Below are 21083 nucleotides of genomic sequence, written 5' to 3'. Positions count from 1 at the left end.
GCTTATGCGTCTGCCCAGATGTGGGCTTCTGTGGGAGTGTCGCGTGCTGAAGAGGAGGGGGGCATTCCTGGATTTGTACAGTGGTTTTGTATGTGGGTGTTTGCTGGCCTGTGACTGTACTTCCAAATCTGCATGAGGTGTGTGTATTTGTCAGTGATATACACTCTTGGGCAGGGAGGGGAAAAGACAGATTTTATAACAGCTGAGTTTTGGATGCCATAGCTTGTGGCACCAGTGCTGCCTTATGGGTATACCATCTCATAGCCTGCTGGCTTGCTATGAGCCGGTATTGGCTTTCCATGTGCCTTCCAATGCTAAGGAGCTGGGACTGATCAGATTTGAAATTGGCCTTTTCCTTGTCCACCACCTTGCCTGAAGAGACTCCATAGCTCTGCCTGCCCAGGCTTGAAATCCATTTGCCTTCTCCTGGGTGCTGTTGGTTCATGACGCCTTACTTGGTAACATTCAGCATAAGCCTTCTGAATAGCCCCAGGTGATGCCCTTCTGTGTCCCTAAACCCAGCAAGAGGCTACACTGCCCAAGAGAACTACAATCTCCACAAGGTCAGGTGGACCTATAAGCTGACCAACAACTAGATGGTGGATCAGCTAATGTAGCCATAACCAGACTCTCATTAATGGAAGAATGACTCAAGGACAGAAATGGAGCAGGGCACCATTGCATTCATGTGTGCAAAGGAGCTATGGGTTTTTGAGAGAGACGGAACCCAGATGTGTGTAGTGGTACCCCATGTCTGACCCTCTTAGCCTTACAGCAAAGGGAGGGAGCATGCAGGGTCTTTGCCGAAAGCTCCAAACTCAATTGTGGTTGTGGTTATGAGAGGTTTGTACAGGAAATAATTAGGGTTAGGGAGCACATAGAATGGCAGGTTTCAAACCTGTGGAAGAGAAACTCATCCCTGCTAGGAGAGTCAAGTCAGGGTGCTCAGTCAGCACTGAGAATAATGAACATCCTTGGAGGCAGCCCTTTGTTTTCTCCTTGGCCCAGATGGAGACTTGAGCATTTTACTTGACTTAAATCCTTGTGCTCCAGGTACAGCATAGGTCACCTACAAGTCTCCACTTCACTCTGCCGGGGGACAAAACTTCCAGCTGATCCCAGGAGTCCCCCAGTTATCCTTCAATCTCAGATCTTCTCCACATTGTCCGAGGTCTTCCTCTTTTGCAGAAGCATTTTACAGGGACAAATAAATGACAGGGGAGGCTTTTGAATTGAGGGGGCCTGTAGCAGAGAAGCAGTTGCTTGTAACTGGACAAGAGCCAAAAATGATGCAAAGTTACCAAGGAGAGACTGTCAGCTGGGACATATCATGAAAGATGCATCCCAGCTTGCTGGATTAGCAAAGCACTGTAGGGATTTAACATTGGGTAAGAAATTTAATAGGTCTAGACCAGCCACTGTATTTTATATTTTTCTTGTACTGTCATCCTTTTTCCAAATCCTTTGGCTTGTATCTGAATCTCTTACTTCTAACTCCCAGTAAATATGCTTCATTGTGGTTTTGCTGTCGTTACATCCAAGTGCCTTCTGTTATGGCAGGGTGGGGAGCTTTTTTGAGGTTGGGGGGGGGCCACTGACCCACAGAAATCCACATGGGGAGGAGCTACATATGTGAGAAGCAAAACACTCACTGATGTGGCCCCAAATGAGACACCTAGCTTCCCTCATGCTCCAGCCCTATGGGCAGGGGAGTGGACAAGTGTCAGGGGGGCACTGCATTTCAGGGCTTCCCACAGGCCAGATTCCCTCTTCTGAGGGACTGGGGTGGGCCCAAAAATGGGGGTTCAGAGTTCAGTGTGTGGGGGGAAAGGCTGATGCAGAGCAGGTGTTGGGCCTAGGTGGGAAGGAGGATGCTGGGGCTGGGGGAGAGCCTGGAGCAGATTGCATGTCCTTGAGAGTATGAATGGAAGAGGTTGGGCAGGAGAAGGGCAGCTTCCTCTGAGGCCATGGCTGGGAGAGATGGATATGTGGCGATGTTTTGGGAGACACAGGCCTATGATAGATGGGATGTGGTGAACACAGGTCTTTCACCGGGCTCATGCGGCATTAGGAAATGCTTCTCGGGCCCTGCTGTCTGGCTGTCAGCAGGGGGCTTGCGCCAGGAGACTTATATTGGGCTGGTGTGTAGAAAGGTGTTTATGGAAGGTTTTGCTGTCTGACTGGGCCAACAGTTTCTCTAGCCGGAGAACGTCCCCTCTGGCTCCTTTACTGTGCCCCCCTTGTTTCCCTGAGAAATGCCAGCACTGAGGGGAGAAACTTGGACAGAGTAAGGATGAGGGGGCAGCCAGCAGCAGAGCAGATGAACTGAGGTCTGCAGTAAGCATGAAGGCATAGTTTCTCCAGACACCTTCCTTTTCTCACACCTGTCTTTCTCTGCCTCATTCCCCACCCACACGCTCAGCTCACGCTTTGGGTCTCCACTGCAGTCTAGCCCACTGTTTCTGTTCCACACTCATAAATACTGACACTGCAGGCAGACTCAGACTACATGCTCTGACACACACTGCACACGTGTATGGCCACACTTACTTACACTGCATGCACACGCTCACACGTGGTGCATTCACACCACCTACGCTGCATGCACACGCAGCCCTAGATCAAAGGTGTGGAGGCTCTTTGGCACCCCTCCCCCATTTCATGGCATTGAGGCACCATTTGCTTGTACAATTTCTCCCCACTCAGTCTTGCAGCTGGGCTCTCCATTTACTTGTCTTGCGCTGAGCAGCAACACCCCTACCCCTTGTCACCCCATGAGGGGCTGGTTGGCAGCGCTCTAGGAGATTGAGAGCTGTGTGTTTCTCCAGAGTCGGGAAGGCTCTAGGAGCTTCTACCAAGCTCTGGAACATTCCAGAAGGTTAGGGAGCAAGACACAGCACAGAATACCTGAAACAAGTCACCTCAAACCACCTACTTCCCCCCCTTGTCACGATGAACCACACCCTGAGCCCCGCTGCTGAACCCAGGCTGTTGTTGGGGGCCCTCTGCCCCAAAATGTGACCTGTATGCACCCTGTGTGGGTGCACACCACTGCGCGCACTTTCTCACACAGCCAGCGTGGGCCCCCCACTTGCCTGCTTGCGGGGGGCTGGGGCCAGGCGGCTGGTCTGCCCACACAGAGCAGCCCAGCCTGCCAGCAGCACCAGCTGGAGTGCCCCATGCATGGGCCATCTGAGCTGTGGGACAGATGACTTTCCTTTCACGCAAGCATTAACCTTCCTCCCTTGCCAAGGAAACCGGCTCGCAGGCGGCAGGATGCCCTCCAGCCAGGCTTGAGGCCAGGTGTGAGCCCAGCCTCCCTGTTGCCAAGGACTCCGGCATCCTCTAGGCAAACAGAGTGACTGACTCGCTGCCCTTCATGCTGAACTGAGTTCTTGAGGCTGCTGGTTCTCCACGGGTCAGGCAGCCTGGAGCAGAGAGGCCCAGCTCAGCACCTGGCTGGGGAACCTGCAGCCACCGGCAAGGTGAACAGTCTCTCAGAGCTGAGGGAGCAAAACATTACATCTGTCCTGCCTCACCCCTTCCTGTCTTTTTCCCTTCATCCTCTCCTTCTCCTTCCTTTTCTGTTCCTCTTTCAGTTTGTCCCCCTCTCTAGAACTCCTTCCCTGTTCCTCTGCCCTCTCTGGACAGACGTAGGCCCAGATTCTCCAGAGGAACCTGAAGAAGCAGCCAGATTTGCGGGTGGGTTCAGCAGGGCAGGCGTTGAGCCTTTGCATCATTGGCCCTGAGCTTTTCAGATATCTCGCTGAGCCCTACGGCCCTTGTTGATGTCACTAGAGGCTGGGTGAGGATCACTTGCTCCGTCACTCGGTGGATGGATTTTTCCACTGATCGCCCTCAGAGCTACTTGGCCCGACGTCCTTGTCCTGGAAGGAGATGACTCCCAACCCTTCAGCTGCATAGCTGGTGGCTGGCTGCAAACCAGCTCTCTCGCTGACATTTCCCTGCCACAGCCCTGCTGAGGGGGGATTATGCAGAACGTCCTTCAAGGTTAGTTTTGATTCTCGATTCTCTCCCCGAAATGAGAAACCTGCGGAAAGTTTGAGATGTTGGAAATGAGTTTCTAGGGCACTCCAATCCCTATTACTGCTGTTTGTTTCTGAGACTGGGGGATTATCTGCGCCACTGAACCGAGAAATTCTATCGGTTGTGTAAAAATAGGTTGAAACAGAGGCCTGATAAGGTACCAGCAAACAATTTGGGTGACCTTGAGGTCCAGAGAGCTGGTCTGGTTGTGTGGGAGGGGACACCTGTTAAAGCTGCCTTGTCTGACTGGAGAAAGTCAGGGAAGGGAGGCTGAGAGGCAGGAGGGGAAACCAAGAGATGGTAGGAAAAGAGGAGCCAGAGGAGGGAAGGGGGTGAAAGCTAGTGAGGTAATGAGCCCTATTGGCGGCAAAGGTAATGCCAAGGGAGAGATGGCGGGAGAGTGTGTGAAAAGAATGCAAACAATCAGCTGAAAGGCCCAGTGAAGAAAGAACGCAAGTGGTGACATGAAGGGCACTTGCATGCCATAAAGCAAAAACACAGTCCTGTGGTGCCTTATAGACTAGCAGGTATTCTGGAGCAGAAGCTTTCGTGGGCGAAGACCCGCTTCGTCCAATGCAGGCAGGTCTCTGCCCACGCAAGCTTATGTTCCAAAACACCCGTCACTATCTTCGAGAACGAGAAGTCCTGTGGCACCCGATAGACTAACTCGGCTCCCTCTGATACTTGTCACACTGAAGCAAAGGGCTGATGCTGCAAATGCGCCCTTGTGGGAACATGGGTTTGTAACCACCCGCCGCCGGCAGACTTGAAGCTGGGACCGCTAGAGCTTAGCATGTGAGCCTCTCCTCTTAGAGCTGAAAGCCAGCAGCTCTGACCCTAGGCAGTGCTTGTGGGTTACTTTGAGTGGGTCGGTCTGGGTGCAAGCTTCCTCCTCTTGTTTGCGAGCTGAGCAAATAACTGATGTTTCACTGCAGCAGCTGAACAGACAAATCTGAAGGGGGGGAAATCTTTTTTGGGGACAAAACTGATTGTTTTGTTTTCAAAATGGGGGGAAAAAAATGTGTGGATCAGATACAAATGACACCTTAGAGTGTAAGATCAAACTGTATGAACTTCTGTTAACGGTGTTTATGCAGCTGAAACCGTTCAGCAAATGGGACACCAATTCACAAATCAATTCAGTTGCCCCAAAACAGCATTTTTCAGTGAATTATTTGCTCTTTCCCCCACAGCTCTGCCCCCTGCAAGCTCTGCTCCTGGCTGCTCCTTGTGAATGTCTGTGGGGCCTGAGCTTGTGGGCTCATGGGATATACTGGGTTTGCAGGGCTTGGACTACGGGACTAAAACTACAAAGTGGGGGGTGAGGCCCAGGCTGCTGCCAACCCTAACCTCTACCCTGTTCTAGCCCTGCAGCCCAAGGCCAAGTGCTGCAGCCTTTGCCCTGCAGTGGAGACACAGCTGCTGTTGCCAAGCCTGAGTGTGTCCACACTGCACTGTACACCTGGGTGCACAAGTGGTGCATACAGCTGTACCAGACCTTCTGACGGGCATCAGCAGCTTAAGCTGCCTCCACACTGCTAAATGGCAGGGCTGGGACCTGAGGCCTGGCAGGACTCAGGCTCTGATCCACCAGTGCTAGGAGGGTTGGAGGACCTGGAGCCGGAGCGCTGGCTGACCCAAGTCAGACTGATTGCTGTGTGGATGGAAGCAGGCCTTGGCCTCAACCCTGTATTCGGCTTAGTGCATGAGGCAGACATAGAGTTTGCCGGGGACTCTCTCTGTGATGGGCCCCTGCACTGCCCTCCCTCCAGGACTGTCCTTAGGTGTGGGCCAAGTACATAAGGCACCTCTGCAGCTGCATGTGATCATGTGACTACAGAGGGCCCAGACAGACCTCTGTAGGTGCCCTTCTGGCCCAGCTGCTCTGTTGAGCAGTGGTAACAACGCTGCCCTCCCTGGTTACCCCCCACAGCCCACCCCTGTGGCCATGAGAAGCCCTGAGACCTGGCAGCAGCTGGAGGTCGGGGTGATTAAGCCTTAGAGGGCCTCAAAATTGTAAGGATGGCCCTGCCTCCCACTCTGCCCCAATGCTCTCCCACCTGCCGTGCACTTCGCATCCCTCTGGGCTGCATCATCTCCCGCGCCTTCCTGGGGCGGCACCACGGTTTGATTTGCAGGCGCTCCCCGGCTTCATGGGGCCTGCCGCTCCCTGCGTTGCAGTGGCTCTGTTTGGGATCCGGATCCCCAGGACAAGGGAGACTTGCACAGCAGCCAGGGCCCACGATGCTGGAGCTTATTGGGGAGTCAGGCGGTGTTCGCTGGCATTGGCTGCCCTCCAGCCTGCGCTGGCTGCCAGAGAAGTGAGTGCATAGCTCAGGGGCTGTTAATTCCCAGGGTACAAAGTGGCTAACCAGGCAATCAGTCAGCGAAGTGAGAGCTTCTACTTGCAGCATCTCCAGGCTGTAGAAAGCCAGGACCCAAGTGGGGGGGGGGGCAGGGTGGCAAAAGGGGCAGTTGTCTGTGGCTGACACTTCAAAGGAGCCTGGAGCTCCATCTGCCACCAGTGCCATGGTAGTGCTGCTGTGCCCTTCAGCCCAGCTCTGTGGTCCAGATGGTGCTGAGGGCTGAATGCCATAGGCCCTCACCCCTTCTGCCTGCCTCACCCCAGGGCCTGCAGTGGCTTTCAGAGAGTGTGTGTGGGGGGGGGTGGGCAGTCAGACTCCTGCCCTCTTGCTTTTGCGTGTTAGATACTGGTCTGCACCCCCTTCTGACATAAGACCCTCAGGTTGATGCAGCTGTATTGAATGAGGACTCTGCACCAGGGATGGAGCATGCAGGGGAGGCTCCAAATCCCCCTTTTTTTGGCCCTAGCTTCCCCAGTATGCCCAGGCCTTACCTACTGCTCCTCTAGAGCTATCATAGCCATAGGCCACGGAGTGGTGGGGAAAGGATGGTTATGGCTGGAGGCGATCAGGAGCATGAGCATAGGGCAGGGGGTGACAGTCTGGAAAGCATGGCTCTACCTTCGTAGATGGACTGAGTCTGGAGCTTGCCCCCACCCCGTGTGACTGCAGCAGGACATCTGCTGTTTACTTGAGCTAGTGTCTAGCCAGGAATCCCACTCTTGTAAATCTGCAGCTGTTTCCTTAACGCCCGCAAGGAGCCAAGGCAGGAGCTGTCCATCTCATCTAGTGACATGGCCCTGGCAGCTGGGTGTGGTGCTGACTCCCCAGGAAGGGCTCTGTGGCCTGAATTGTTAATGCCTGTGAGGCTCTAGGAATCTAGAAACCGCCAAGTTCTTGATGAGCCCACATCCGCACTACCACTCATCCCAGATCTCTCCTAGCCCACCATAAATCCCGGGAGGCTAACCACTGCAGGGAAAGCTGCCCCAGAGCACCAAGCTGGCAGCCTCCCCATTAAGCTGGAAGCTGTGCAACCTGGCAATACCTAGCCTGCTGCTCCAGCAGACCCTGCTCAGAATTCTTGTCAGCTCAGATGCTTGGTTGCTTGAATTTTGCTTCGCCTCCTTGGCTTCCTCATGGCCAGAGCCAGTGTTTCCTGTTAGCTGAGTGCTCAGATGGGTACCCAGGAGACATTCAGGTACTGCTCAGCTGTTAGCAGAGTACCCACAGCCAGCAGCATGTGTTAATGTGGTTGGTGCATATAACTTATTCTGCCCATGGATGGAAAAAAATAAAACACTGGTTCTGGCCCTGGCTCCATGCCTTCTCCTGCTCTAAGCACTAGGGCTGACTACAGTACCAGTCCTATCTACTTAGCCAGCTTTCCCCCATCCCCGGTCATGAAATGCCCTCTAGGAGCATGAGGTCTCCAATCCCAAGTACTGAGCCTGCAAGAAGGTACCAAACTTGTGTAGCCCATATGAATGGCTTCACAGAACTTTAAGGCATTCAGCTGTAGATCCCTATCTGACTTTTGCATATTGGTTGCTCACTTCATTCTAAGCTCAATCTGAGTCCCACATTCCATTTTATACCAACATTTTTTTTTGAGTCCATCTAGTGAGAAGCAGCTTCCTCTTAAAAGCACAATCTCTATTTTTTCCCCACTCCTAAATTTACAGGTAATCAGGCCCCTCCCTGGCTGAAGCACACAGTAAGTTGGTTTGGAAAGACAATTGGAAAGCAGCTTCTTCATAATGGTGCAGGAAGCAGCTGTCACTTCAGTATTGCCATCTATCAGGCAAAATGATTCTCTACCATTTGGTGCAAAAGAAAGGAATTGTAATAGAACATTCTCAGTGGATCAATAAAACTGAAAATGTGTCAGCTTTGCCTGGCAATTTATGTAGTAGCAGGGGGCCATTATCCTGAGACATAAATCTAGTGCACTGACGTTACCTCTTAATGCAATCCTTAGCACCTGTTGGATTGTAAAGCCCTCTCCTCTGTCACTCTTCCCAGCTGACCAGAAAGAAAATGATGCTGATCGATCAGTTTTTACCATGCACTGATGGGGATTTATCCTACAAGAATTAATATAATCCAAACTGCCTTAGAACTATAGGGTTCATCTGTGGTGTATAAAGGTCTCCAGTTCTGAGGTGGAACATGGCACCTGTTTAACAGCAAATGCCAATGCTGTGCAATAACCTGAGGACAGGGAGGTTGTACAAAGTACTAGTTGGTGGCTGTGCTCCAGGAGAAATATCTCAGATTAGATGGGTAAACTGATAGGTTACTCAGAAGCTGAGGAGTTCCTAGACTAGCAGTTGCAAGAAACACATGGCTCAAGGAAGAGTGGAGCTGGTCACAAAGGAGTTGCTGAGAGAAGAAGTCAGAGAAGGGTCCGGCTGGCTGTAACCACCAGAGGCAAGAAGTCATGGCTGGAGCATGAGCAGACTGTGGCCACCAGAAAGAGGCAAAGCAAGAAGAATTCCACACCACTAGCAGAGTCAAATTCGTATCAGCTTTTCGGCCTGGAAATTAGAGGATACACTGAAAGATCCAGCAGGCCCAAGGGACCTGATGTACAGCAGCAGCTTGGCCTAACATGTCACACAGTCATGCTCCCCTACAACAAGTTTTCAAACTGCCTGAGGAAGACGGGTGATCTTTGGAGATGCGGTGGTGAGAAGACTAGAAAGAACATTCTGCACGGGACAGGTGGACAGCAGGAATGGGTGCTCCCTTCCCAGAACCACAACATGAGATCATGCCAAGAGGGGATAGGCTCAAACTGAGAGGTTAGGATCCACTGGTTTTATATTGGCACAATGACTCAACATTGCCCAATATCTCACAGATAGTAGAAGGTATTGGGGAACTCAGAAGCAGGTGGTAGATGAGGAATGTCCAAGCACACTTTTCTGAGGGCCTTCTGTCCTGCAAGGAAAGGAACACAGATGGCAGAAGATTATCGCAGTGAAAACTGCTGCCTAAATCAGTGGTAGAGAATGAAGGTCTCTGGTTTTGTAGAACATTCTCTCTCTCTCATATGGAGAAGAGGCTATATAGATTGTACGCTACAGCTCATATCAACACACAAAGCAGTCAAGTAGCACTTCCAGACTAGCAAAATGGTTTATTAGGTGAGCTTTCATGGGACAGACCCACTTCAGACCATAGCCAGACAGCTTTGCTAGTGTTTAAAGTGCTACTTGACTGCTTTTTGTTTTGATAGTGTATAGACTAGCACAGCTTCCTCTGTTACTATACAGCTCAATAGAAGGGCAACCAATCTCCGCTGGGACAGGCTGACTAGAGTAAATTTGGCTGGTGTAGGAGAAGCTAAACTAATAGCACGACAGGAAGTAAAAAGGAAGATCTGAGCCCCTCTGTTAGCATAAAAGCAAATAAGAATAAAATTAATCAAAACAAAGGACCTGATGAGAAATTTTTGAATTGCCTATACAGCAATGCTAGGAGCCTGGGTAGTAAACAAGAGGAATGTGTATTGCTCATGTAATTGCATAAATGTGAAGTAGGTGGCTTTATGAGATGTGGTGTGGTGAGTAACATTATTGGAATGTTAACCTAGTTAGGAAAAACATTGATTTGGAACTGATGGGAGGTGGGGGTAGACACTTTGATTTTAAATCAGCAGGTCCAGACAACTTGTGTTCAAGGTTTAAAAGAGCTGCCTGAGGCACTTGCTAGGCCACTAACATTGGTTTCTTCTTTTTCCCAAGAAGTCTTGGAGTTTTGGGGAAGTTCCTGAAAAGTGCTGTGGGGGCGGGGGGGAAGCTAATGTTGTGCCAGTTTTTAAAACAGATTGGATGACTTGGGTAATCGTAATTCTGTCAGTAGGACACCAGTTCCAGGCAAGATAATGGAGAGGCTGATGAGACTCAGTTAATGAAGAATAAAAGGAGAATTATATAATTAATGTGACTCAGCCTGGGTTATGTGCTGTCAAAGTTACTTTATGTGTGATCACAAGTTTTTGTTTGGAGATAAATGTTGACGCAACATATTTAGAGTTTTGTAAGGTGTTTGGCTTGGTACATCACAATATTTATATTAAACTAGAGCAATATAAAATTAACTAGCTGGTTAGTTTCAACAAGTAGCACAAAAGAGGAAGTGTACTTCTAGCAGGGCCCTGCACAGGTTTGTTCTTGGACTCTCACCGTTTGACATTTGTTATCAATGACTTGGAAGAAACCATAAAATTAATCAACAATAAAGATTGCTGGGGACACTAATTGCAGGAACAGAAAATGGTGGAGAGATCAGCTCACTCACTCAGAGCAATCTGGTTCACTTTGTTACCTAGGCCCACCAACACTAGCTGTTTGAATGCAAATAGGTGTAAAGGTATACACAGGAACCTAAGAATGCAGGCCTTGCTTAGAGGATGGGAGGCAGTAATTCTGGAAAGACTTGGAGCTGATGTGGGGTAATCAACTAACCAGCAGCCCCAGTAGCAACCAGAGGGAGATTCTGGGGTGGGGGGGCCCACTGGCCATGTGTCTGCCTTCTGCCCCTTCACACCTTTGCCCTGCCTCTGCTCCACCACTGGCCCCCTCTTCCTCCAGAAGCAGCATGGCACTGAGTGTAGCTGGAGGGGACTTCTGGGGGATGTGACCCCTTGTGCACCCCATGCTTTGCCTCTGAGCCCCCACTGTGATACTATGGCCAAGAGTTTGTGACCTCTGGTGCAAAAACAGCAATCTTGAGTGGGAGCTGAGTCTTTTTAAAACCTTTGTATTTGCCACTGGTGCAACCACTGCTGGGATGAGACTCGAGCTCAAAGGGTTTAGATTAGCAAAAGAAGGTTCGGGGGTGATGTGATTAGCTTAAGGAACAGAGATTTAATGGGCTGTGTGATCTAGCAGAGAAAGGTCTAACACAAGCTGATGGCTGGAAGCTAGACAAGATCAGCCTGAAAATAAGCTTAAGAGTCAGAGGAATTAACCAGGGGAACAGTTTTTCTGAGGGTTATGGTGGTTTCTCTAGCACTGACCACTCTTAAAGCGAGACAGGAAGGTCTTCTGGAAGCTCCACCCTAGGAATTCTTTTGGGGCAGTTCTCTGGCCAGTGCAAGGCTGGAAGCCAAACCTGAACAGGGGGTTCCCTCTGGCTTGGAACACATGGCTCCATGAACCTGTGACAAAACACCCCCCCAGGTGGGGGGAAAAATGATGTGGGCCATGTGACAAAAGTTACGTGAGTAACTCAGGTGAGGCCCTGGGCTATAAGGTGGAGGCCTGAGAGTCTCTTGCAGGGAGTTTGAATCATAGTAATGCTGGCATGTCAGGTGCCTGGGAAGCTGCAGCTGGCTGGGGAACACTGACATAAGTGAGCATTGCTAGGGGCAGGCCTGGCGCCTGCCAGGGTGAGGGGGCTGTCTGGATTGTAACCCAGTTCTGGAAAGGAGGCCTGGGGGCTGCTGGTTCAGGGACAGGCTGGCAGCTGAAGGGGCCAGCTGGGTGCAGCTCTGAGGTCCTGGGAGAGGAGAGTTGGAGGCTGGAGGCCAGTATCTGGATGGGCTAATGAAATGGGATTCCCCTTTGGAAGGGGAATGTTTTAAAGCGACATGGATCGAGTAGGGTTCTTGACAAGCTCCGTGAGGGGGAAACCAAGGCAAGGTGCTGCAAAGGTGGCAAGGGGGGGCTTGGGAGGCAGCAACCTGTTCACAGGCCAGTATAGTCAGGCACCTAACTCCCTTGGGCCTCTAACTCCCACTAAAAGTTAATGTGAGCTGGGCACCTAAGAGGTGGGACTTTCTAAAATGCCTGAGATCCAGATCCACAAATGTTGGCTGTTAACTTCCATTTGTTGCATTGGTTGTTGTCTTTGTGCATCTGGGCCAGAAGAGTCTTCAGACAATGCTGTGAAGGCTTCCTTTTTGACACAGCCTTTTCCAGCACGTGCATGCGCACACAGTGATGCTTTCTTTTGGTGAGGTTTCAGAGTAAAGGGGGCAAGTTGATAAAATCTCAAACTGGACAAAACCCTACCTGAAATGCGGAACTTTGATCCCCTGAAAGTACTACTGCTAGTGTACTCATGGAGTGCATGCCCAACTGCTCTTTGATTTCATGGAGAAGATAGCAGGATAAAACAGCTAGTCAGCTGGGTCTGTATGTATCTAAACAGGCATGTTGTATTGTTCCTGCAACACTTTGGCTATGATCACCAATGCCATAACTGGACTCTCTAGAAGAAGAGCGGTGAAAGATCCTGAGTGATAGGAAAAGCCAGAGAGACTGATACCTTGTAGCTGTGAAGCCATGTGCTTTGTGGGGTGTGGAAGAGTCTTTAGACAATGCTGCGGAGGCTTCCTTTTTGACAAAGCCTCCCCCCACCCCCACACACACACACTTCACAGCTTGTGTATTAACTCAGCCGCTTTACTCTGTAACTGATCAGAAAAGGAATGAAATTGTCATGCTGATATATTTTAATTGGCCCATTAGAATTGCTAAATAAAACAAACTTTCCCTGGCAGATGCGCCCACTGGAGCGTGAACTTTCATTTCTCATTCTTGGTTTGAGCAATGTAAAAATGACTCTACCTTCCAAGAAGATTTAAATTAAAATGCAGTGTCTGATGCGCTATCCAACCACGCATGCTGCTTTGTGCTGTGTATGATGGGTCAGAGATGGCTGTGTCCCAGCTGGAGTTGAACTATTCTGTTGGGAATGGGAACCTGGCACACTAGGAAAAACAATGTGGATATTGGAAGCTGATCATTGCCTGTTAGAGGACAGTTGATTGTGATTAGATTAACATGTAGAAGAGGGAGTGGGTTGTAAACTGAGCAGAAAGGGTTTGTGGGAGTGATTGCACTAGAAGAGGGCATTTGGGATCAAATAATTAAAGAAAAATCTTTCATGAATCTAAGTGATTTTAAGTTAGATGGAGAAGCATTAAGCCTCTGAATTAGGTACTGTGATGGGGTTCAGGGGTCCCCCTGCACTGCACCCCGTCCGCTGGCAGGAGAGACTCTCACTCAGCAGGTACAACAGAAGGTTTATTAGGCAACAGATGCCCAGTTTCTCACAGAAGCGACAGCACAGCAGCCAGAGACAGTCCTTCCAACCTGTCCTGGGGGGAAGACCCCGAGGGGTGCCCCTCTGGGGTGTAGCTTTCCCCCTCCTCCTCCGGCTGGCTGCCTTCCAGCTCTCCCTTTTCCTAGCCTCTAACTGCCACCCCCCATTCAAAACCCAGCTCAGCTCCTCCCTGCTCTTTGTTCAGGCAGAGGTGTTACCTGCCAGTTGTAGCCCCAGGGTCATCCTTAGCCACTGGGAGCTGCTGCTTGCCTCAGATATCCAGCCTGACTCACCCATGCACTCCCCCCACTCCATCACAGGTACCCTACAGCCTGCCACATCAGATCACATGTAAAGTGCAATACACTTTGGCTGTTAACACAATGGAAGATATTTGAGCACTAAACTGGTATTAGCTCTATCAGTCGGCTAGATGTGCAATGTTACGCAGTGGGAGGTGGAGTGGGGTGGGGGTGCCTGCCTACCCCAATGACAATCGCTTTTGTCACGAACCATGAGAATGGTGGCTGTGTTTATGCAGCTACAGAACTGTGAAACCAGTGTGGGGCTGATCTACAGTAATCTGGATTCAGACTTTGCACATCTGTTTTTAGACTGTAAAGCTCTCTGGGGGTTCTGGATTGCGTGCACAGGTGCATGTACAAAGCCTAGCTTGGTATCGCTTCAGTCCTTTTAACAAGCCGCTCGGGACCACCACCGAGAGCTCTAACCATCAGATTTCATACCCTCCGTGCTGGTTGTATCTAGGCAATTCTTTCAGGCTTGCTGCAAATTACAAACTCATCAGTTTATCCTTGTTCCTGTTAACCCATATGGTCACCCCCTTCCCCCCCAACACACACGCTTCTGAAATGAGAATGTAGCACTTGGTCTGTCCTGTGCTCTGCAAGCTAAACCTGCCCACAGATAGACTTTGGCTGTGTGGTACCTAATTCCAGTCTGTGTGTGAGGTTGCACTTTGGCCTCGTGTTCCCACTTGCTCTTAGCAGCGCAGGGTGGCTGGAACAATTTGCACAGTGGGGATGCTCAGTAATGGAAGGGGGGGACTGCAGCACCCCTGACTTGGTTTTCTTCACCTGTGTAGAAGTGAGCATGATTTACCATCCATGTCAGTTCACCATCTAACCCCCAGCCTCTGCCTCCCTGTATCTCACCCTCATATGTTGTGTTGGGCATAGTCAGCCACCTCCTGCCCCTCCAGGAAGCCAACATCTGAGATGTGGTATGCTGACATTGCTAACGAACAGCTGGTGCACACATGTGAACAGAGCTGCTTGTTCCTCATCAGCTGCTGGCTGGAAGCTTGGTGTCTCTAGAGAGCAGCTGGCCCATGATGGGGAAGAGAGCCAGAAGCTTTTTCTGGAAGTGGCAACCAGCAAAACCAGGAGGATTTGCATTGCCAAAGGAAGAGGGATGACAGGGCCCAGATAAGTCAGCTGTGCCAAAGCAGTAAAACTGGCAGCACCAAGACCAGACTGCTGGCAGTGCCAAAGCAGGAGCTGTAGCAGTGCCAAGCTAGCCTAGTCAGAGAGCAGCATTAGTCTATCTGCTGCACTGGCATTGTTTAATTCCATCAAAAGCCTCTCCTGGAAAGTCCCCCATCAACCCGGCTACAGCTGTTGCATCTCAATTTTTCTACCTCAGTGAGGCACTGCAAAATAGATTCATAGAATCCTAGAGCTGGAAGGGACCTCAGGAGGTCATCTAGTCCAGCCCCTAAGTTGCAAAGTAGGCTTCATGCTGTCTCTTGCATTCCCCTCTAGGGAGTACAATACGTACATCTGAGAAGAAGGCGAAGTTTGACATAAGTGGTGTTCAGTGCCAGTGGATGTGGGGGTAAAGACAGGACTTAATGAGTCTGCTCAAGGTGATCTGGGCTACTTATTTAGTCAGAAATGAGTGACACAGAAGGTTTCCACCACACAGCTCTGAACTCTGGTCCAGAAGGACCACTTCAGTCTCAACGGCACTTGAATGCCCCTCAAACTTCCCCATCGCTTTCAGTTGGTAGAACAATCTTCACCTCCTGTCCTGTGTAATAGCGCTGTGCCAAACAGCTCCACCCCAGAGGTGGTTGCATTGCAGGGGTAGATGGTTCCCATATGATTCTTTATCTCTTTAAAAATCTTTTGGGATCTTCCTGAACACGAGCCATTACTGCCATCCTGTGGGGTGCTTTATGATTAGTTGGTTCCAGGCCTCCTTGGGAAATATTTCATTCACTAATGTTAAATAAGCAAATGTTCAAACTCTTGCATAGTGATCAGAACATGGAGAAGAGCATGGTTTAAGGCTTAGACTAGATAGGTAATTGTTTAAGTTCCCTAATAACACCTGGATGGAATGATTTAATTTAAAAAAAGGGTTGTTTGTGTTTTTAACAGAGTATTACAATTACAACTCATCCAGGTACTCCACAGCTAAAAGGCATCCATAACAATAACAGTTTCTCAGCAGAGAAAGGTGCATGTGAAACTATAGCCCCAGGGATAGAACTGTAGCTTAGCTCTGTCGCATGCTGGGAGTCTAGTCCCAGTTCTGGTGCATAGCCTCTGACAAGCTAGTTAAGGCTCTGTGCGTTAGCTTTGCAGATCATGAGTGTAAAGACTTTTTTCAAAATGCCTCACTACTAAGAACAGCCTGAGAACTCCAATAAGGCCCATTGGGGAGCACCTACATGGCCTTCAAAAAGCAGGGTGGCAGCCCAGTGCTAATCCTAGCAATTCACTGTCAACCTTGCACAAACCAACTCTGGACCAACTCTAACTGATATAGCAGTTACCAAAGTGGTACGGGCTGAACCTCTCTGGTCTAGCATCCATAAGTCGGCATGAGTTTAGTTAGCAGGGCGACCACTTACCATGGGTGTGGCCAAGTTTCCCATGGTCCCATAAAGTTAGTTTCTAGCCACCAGTCCTGGCTCTGAGTTCTGTGCTGTTTTAGATGTAATTTGCTCCTCAGGCTCTTCTAAGAGCCCAGTGAGCAGTGGGAGTGTCGGTAATGCTGCTGACCTCCCGTGGTCTGGCAAACTTTCTCGTTCAGCACCATTTAGGTGCCAAGAATGCTGGACTAGAGGTTCAACCTGTAGTGTTTGTGAAACACCATGGCCACAGGATCTAAACACCCTCTTACGCTGTGAAGTCCTCGGGTGAGGGGGGGGGGAGTGAGCTGTGTACAGCACCTTGCACACGGGGCGGCTGCTCTGAGTGGAACCCCAGGTGCTAAGATACACACAATTCTAGGACAGCTGTCCTCACCAGAGAAGTTGAGGCCAGAGGCCTGATTCAAAAACTCCTTGAAGCCAGTGACTTTGGGCTTTGGCTCAGGCCCACTAGAGATTGCTTTCCAGAGGATGCTGCTCTCGCACACCTCGCATGAAACTTGGCCACACCCATGGTAAGTGGTCATCCAGCTAACTAAACTCACGCTGGATTAGGGATGTTGTCAGATCAGAGAGGTTCAGCCTGTACCACTTTAGTAATTGCTACATCAGTTAGAGCTGGCCCAGAGTTGGCTTGGGCAAGGTTGACCGTGAATTGCTAGGATTAGCACTGGGCTGCTGCCCTGCTTTTCAAAGGCCAGCGAGGCGCTCCAGTGGTCAATTGACAAGTAACGGCTCTGTGCCTGGGCTGCAAATTCTCTTTTGTTAGACGGCTTGTAACTGACCCGCCCGTAGAAGGTCTCCGAGTGGTGCTGCGATAACACCGGAGACAGTTGTAGGTGGAAATCCAATCAATGGTAATTAGGTGGAGACATGAACTAGTGCCTTGGAGACTGCCTCTCTGAACTCTAATTGCAAAGGGAAAGGAGGCCCTGCAGAAAGGGACAGGTATTGAAAAGCTGCTGGCCAGCTGCCCATTGGCTCCCTTGGTGGCTCGCCCAGGCAGCAGAGTCCATTGTGCACCTGAAATGCCTCACAAAGAGGAGGCCTTTTCCCTTAGCCCCACCACTGGCCTGCTTCCGCCAGGCTGTGGAAGGTCGAGGCTGGTGGCTACCCGTCCCAAGGTGCATCTGTTCCCCTCTGGACAGCAGCTTAGCGGGAAGAGGCAGCCTCGTGCTTAAGGCTTTGTAATGGGACGCGAGGCTTCATTCCCAGTCTCAATGGCAGATAAGGTGTGTACAGTAGGGGATGGCTCTTGGACTCAGCAGCCACAGGTGACTGTTTTTTCCAAGGAGTGCTCATTACCAGACTGACAGGCAGGCTGGGCTCCTTTTGTAAACCTGGCTGGCTCCTTCCTCTCAGGGTGTCTTCCCCACTTGATACAGGGGGAGCAGAACTTCCTATCTACCTGGTGGGGGCGTTAGAGGGAGAAGTTAATGAGGTGGCGTGGGCTCAAATGTTCCAGTTGCGGGGGTGGGGTGGGAACGGCTATGGAAAAGCCTATTCCCCTCCATAACCTCAACTTCCAGAAAACGCAGCCCTCTACCTAAGGCTTGATTGACACTCTATCTTAGTCGCCTGCAGATACGCAATTCGAACTCCAAATCAAACTCCAGAAGATCAACCCTGAACGAATGGGTCGATCTCCTGGAAGCATAGACATACCCGCCGGGAGCAGCCGGCAGGTGGCTTTTGAACCTAGAGCAGCTGCTGCAGTTCGCTGGCCACCATCTTCTGTTCAGGTTACTACGCTCTGCCCCCATGGTCTGGGAAACACGAGCAGGCCCTGAAAGGGGAGGTGATGGCCGTAGTGTGCTGGCAGGCCACGAAGCCTGAAGCAGTAGGTTTCCCCTAGAGTGTCCCATTCAATCTGCCTCTTTGTGAAGGGCCTGCAGGACCAGATCTCTCGCTGCTGATTCCTTTGAGATGTGCCTGTTCCATTAGAGCCTGCTAAGCCTCTGAGCATCCAGGAGGGAACCCCTGCCCTTCCCCCAGCCTGCCTAGGGAGCAAACCATCACCAGAGACAAGTGTCTGCCCAGAAGGAGCCTCTTTGATTAATAAACTTAGAATTTTATTTCTTTGTCAACATCGGGAGTTTTCAGAAAACTTATTACAGTGGAAACGGTGCCGCTGAGGCGAGTCCCACTCACAGCAAGCTGGAGGAGGACACTCCCCACATGTGTATTTACAAGGTGATGGAGTGGGGCTTGCCAGGGACGGGAGATCTTGTTCTAACAGCAGCCAGCTCTGCGGGCAGCATGAGAGGACTGGGCTAGGTCACCCCCATGGGTTTCTTGGCTGCAGGGAGTGAAAAGTGGAATCTAGCCCATAGCCCACCCGGCAACCTTCAGCTACAAAGCCGCTCTGGGAACTGGGGCTGGACAAGGCTGTCACTGATGTGCCAGCCGCCTGCTGGCTCTCAGGATGAGGGGACACAGAGTTAAGTGCCTGTTTGCACAATTCTGCCCCCTTGTCTAGCAGTCAGGGCAGCTGACCTGCAGGGATCAAGCTGGATTGGTGTTTATCCTTGTTTAAATGGGGGTGTCAGGGACTCCTACCAGCTTTGATCCACACTGGTTCTGCTGTCTCCCCAGGGCCGGCTCTCCACCTTCTGCCACGCTGCCCCCCCGGATTTGCAAGTGGCATGTCCTAGACACTTCCTGCCACACATGCAGACCCAGCCTGTCTGCACTAGTGTCCACAAGCAGCCCCACTGCCCTCCAGGTGTTCTACCTGCTCTGTTCCTGGGGATCCCTTGGAGAAGGACATGTAAACTGAAAGATCCAGCCTTGCCCACCACTCGGGGATGTCTGCACCCACAGCTTTGGCTCAACTGTGGCCCTCTAAGGATAAGCTCTTCAGGCACAGGTCTCCTCTTCTCCAGCTGGGTAGTTCTGATCTGAGTACAGCACTCTTGAGCACTCAGAGTGGACACAAAGGGACCGATCTGGAGAGGTGCTGAGCAACTTTGGCTCCCATTCGCTTCCGAGTGGGTTGTAGGCACTTGGCACCTCAGGCCTTGTCAAGCATGGGCGAGGTGATATTAACTGGCCCAGTCTGGCGTGTTACCCTGGGTACCCAGGCTTTAACATGAGCCATGCCACCGGTGTTAACAGCACAGCACCCTGGCTGCACCAGGCCCTGAGCTCCTTCCAAATCCAGGGCTAGACAAGGCTACAACAAACCCTGAGCGTTTCTCCAGCACCCTGACTGGCTCCCCTGGCATTCCTCATATTTCTACCCTGGGATCAGACTGGTGTGAGGCAAACAAGCCCCTCCAATGCAACCTAAAATGACCTCTTTCCTCCCTCCCCCTCTGCCCATGCACTCAGCGCATGCCTCACCAGAACATCCCCGGCCTGTGGGAATCTCCTAGCCCATGTTCCAGGCTGGCACTTTCGCAGGAGGTCAGAAGACACTTGGGGGAACTGAAGATGGCGCAGGTAACCCCATCTCAGGAGCGATGCTTGGTCAATCCAAGGCCCAACACCACCACCGGGGGTCCAATTAACCTGACTCAAATAGAAGCTTCCTGCCCCTTCCCTTCCCCGCAGGCCATTATGAATAATGGGTGACAGGCTGAGAACTTATTCCTGGGAAGAATTTGGCTGCTTGTTCTGAGCCACTGAATACACCTGGGGAACTTGTGAGCTGCTGATGGACAAGCTGCAAATGGATTGGAAACATAACAAACCACCGTCTTGCGAATGGAGCAACGCACAGCAGCCTGTGCAGAACCTCCACTGCAACGTCTGAGCCAGAACTGCACTCCACTGTCAGGGCACTCCCCCAAAGGGCTGCAGATGAGATGACCACAGCATTTTCTCTCTGCAGCTGTTCCCTCTGCATCCTCATCTCTGGAGATGAGGGGGAGGGGAACACAAGGAATTTGCTTTAAGGTGATGGACAGACATCCCCCACTTGCGGCTCTGCCGTGGTTAAACATCCATCTGAGCCCGTTTTTTCCCCCTTGGGTCTCTTGGACCTGGGCTGCTTCCTAGTGAGCTGGACCCAGCCACAGCAAAGACGCCTGCTCTTTAATCCCCTGGGTCACACACAGCCGCTCCCTCTGCTCACAATTAAAAGGTCTGCAGGAAGATGCAGTTCGGCTAAAAACCCCTCCAGACGACATCAGTTCGGTACAAACCCGGCCCAGCTTTTGAGCTGTTGGCATCATCCCAGCCGGCGACAGAGCGAGGCCCCCAGCCCGGGCAGATCTGTGTCCAGCACACAGCAGCAAAGCAGAGATTTGCCAGGCCCTGCTGCAAGGAGAGCGTCCCATGGGATCCAGCCAGAGGGGCTGGCCTCCTGCCCCAGGAGTGGAGGGGCCATGCTTGGGCCCTCAGATGCTGCTGTCAGGAGACCTAGGGAGACAAAGTGCACAGAGCCTGTAAGCACCCCTCATCCTTTCCTGCCTCCTCCAACAGCTCTGGGAGCTTTGGGGCAGGTCAGGAGCTTGTGCACCCAAAGGCCCGTCTGCTACTGCCTCCACAAGCATCCCCACTCTTAGCTCAGCCCCTCCAGGCAGTGGGCTTGACCCAGTTAGGAGCCCTGTAGAAGGGCCTTTTGCAGCCCTGCATGGTGGGGTTTCTTGGTGTTTCCAAGAAGAAATGGGCACAAACCTGGCTACTAGCAGAGTCCGGGGCAGGAGGGGTGCCAGCCTACAGGAACAGGGGTGCAGGATCCAAATGAGGGAGCCAGAGTGGGC

Source organism: Carettochelys insculpta, chromosome 26 (assembly GCF_033958435.1).
Source record: "Carettochelys insculpta isolate YL-2023 chromosome 26, ASM3395843v1, whole genome shotgun sequence".
Classification (NCBI taxonomy): Eukaryota; Metazoa; Chordata; order Testudines; family Carettochelyidae; genus Carettochelys; species Carettochelys insculpta.
The sequence above is the reverse complement of the archived record's forward strand: the minus strand, read 5'-3'. Positions refer to the sequence as shown.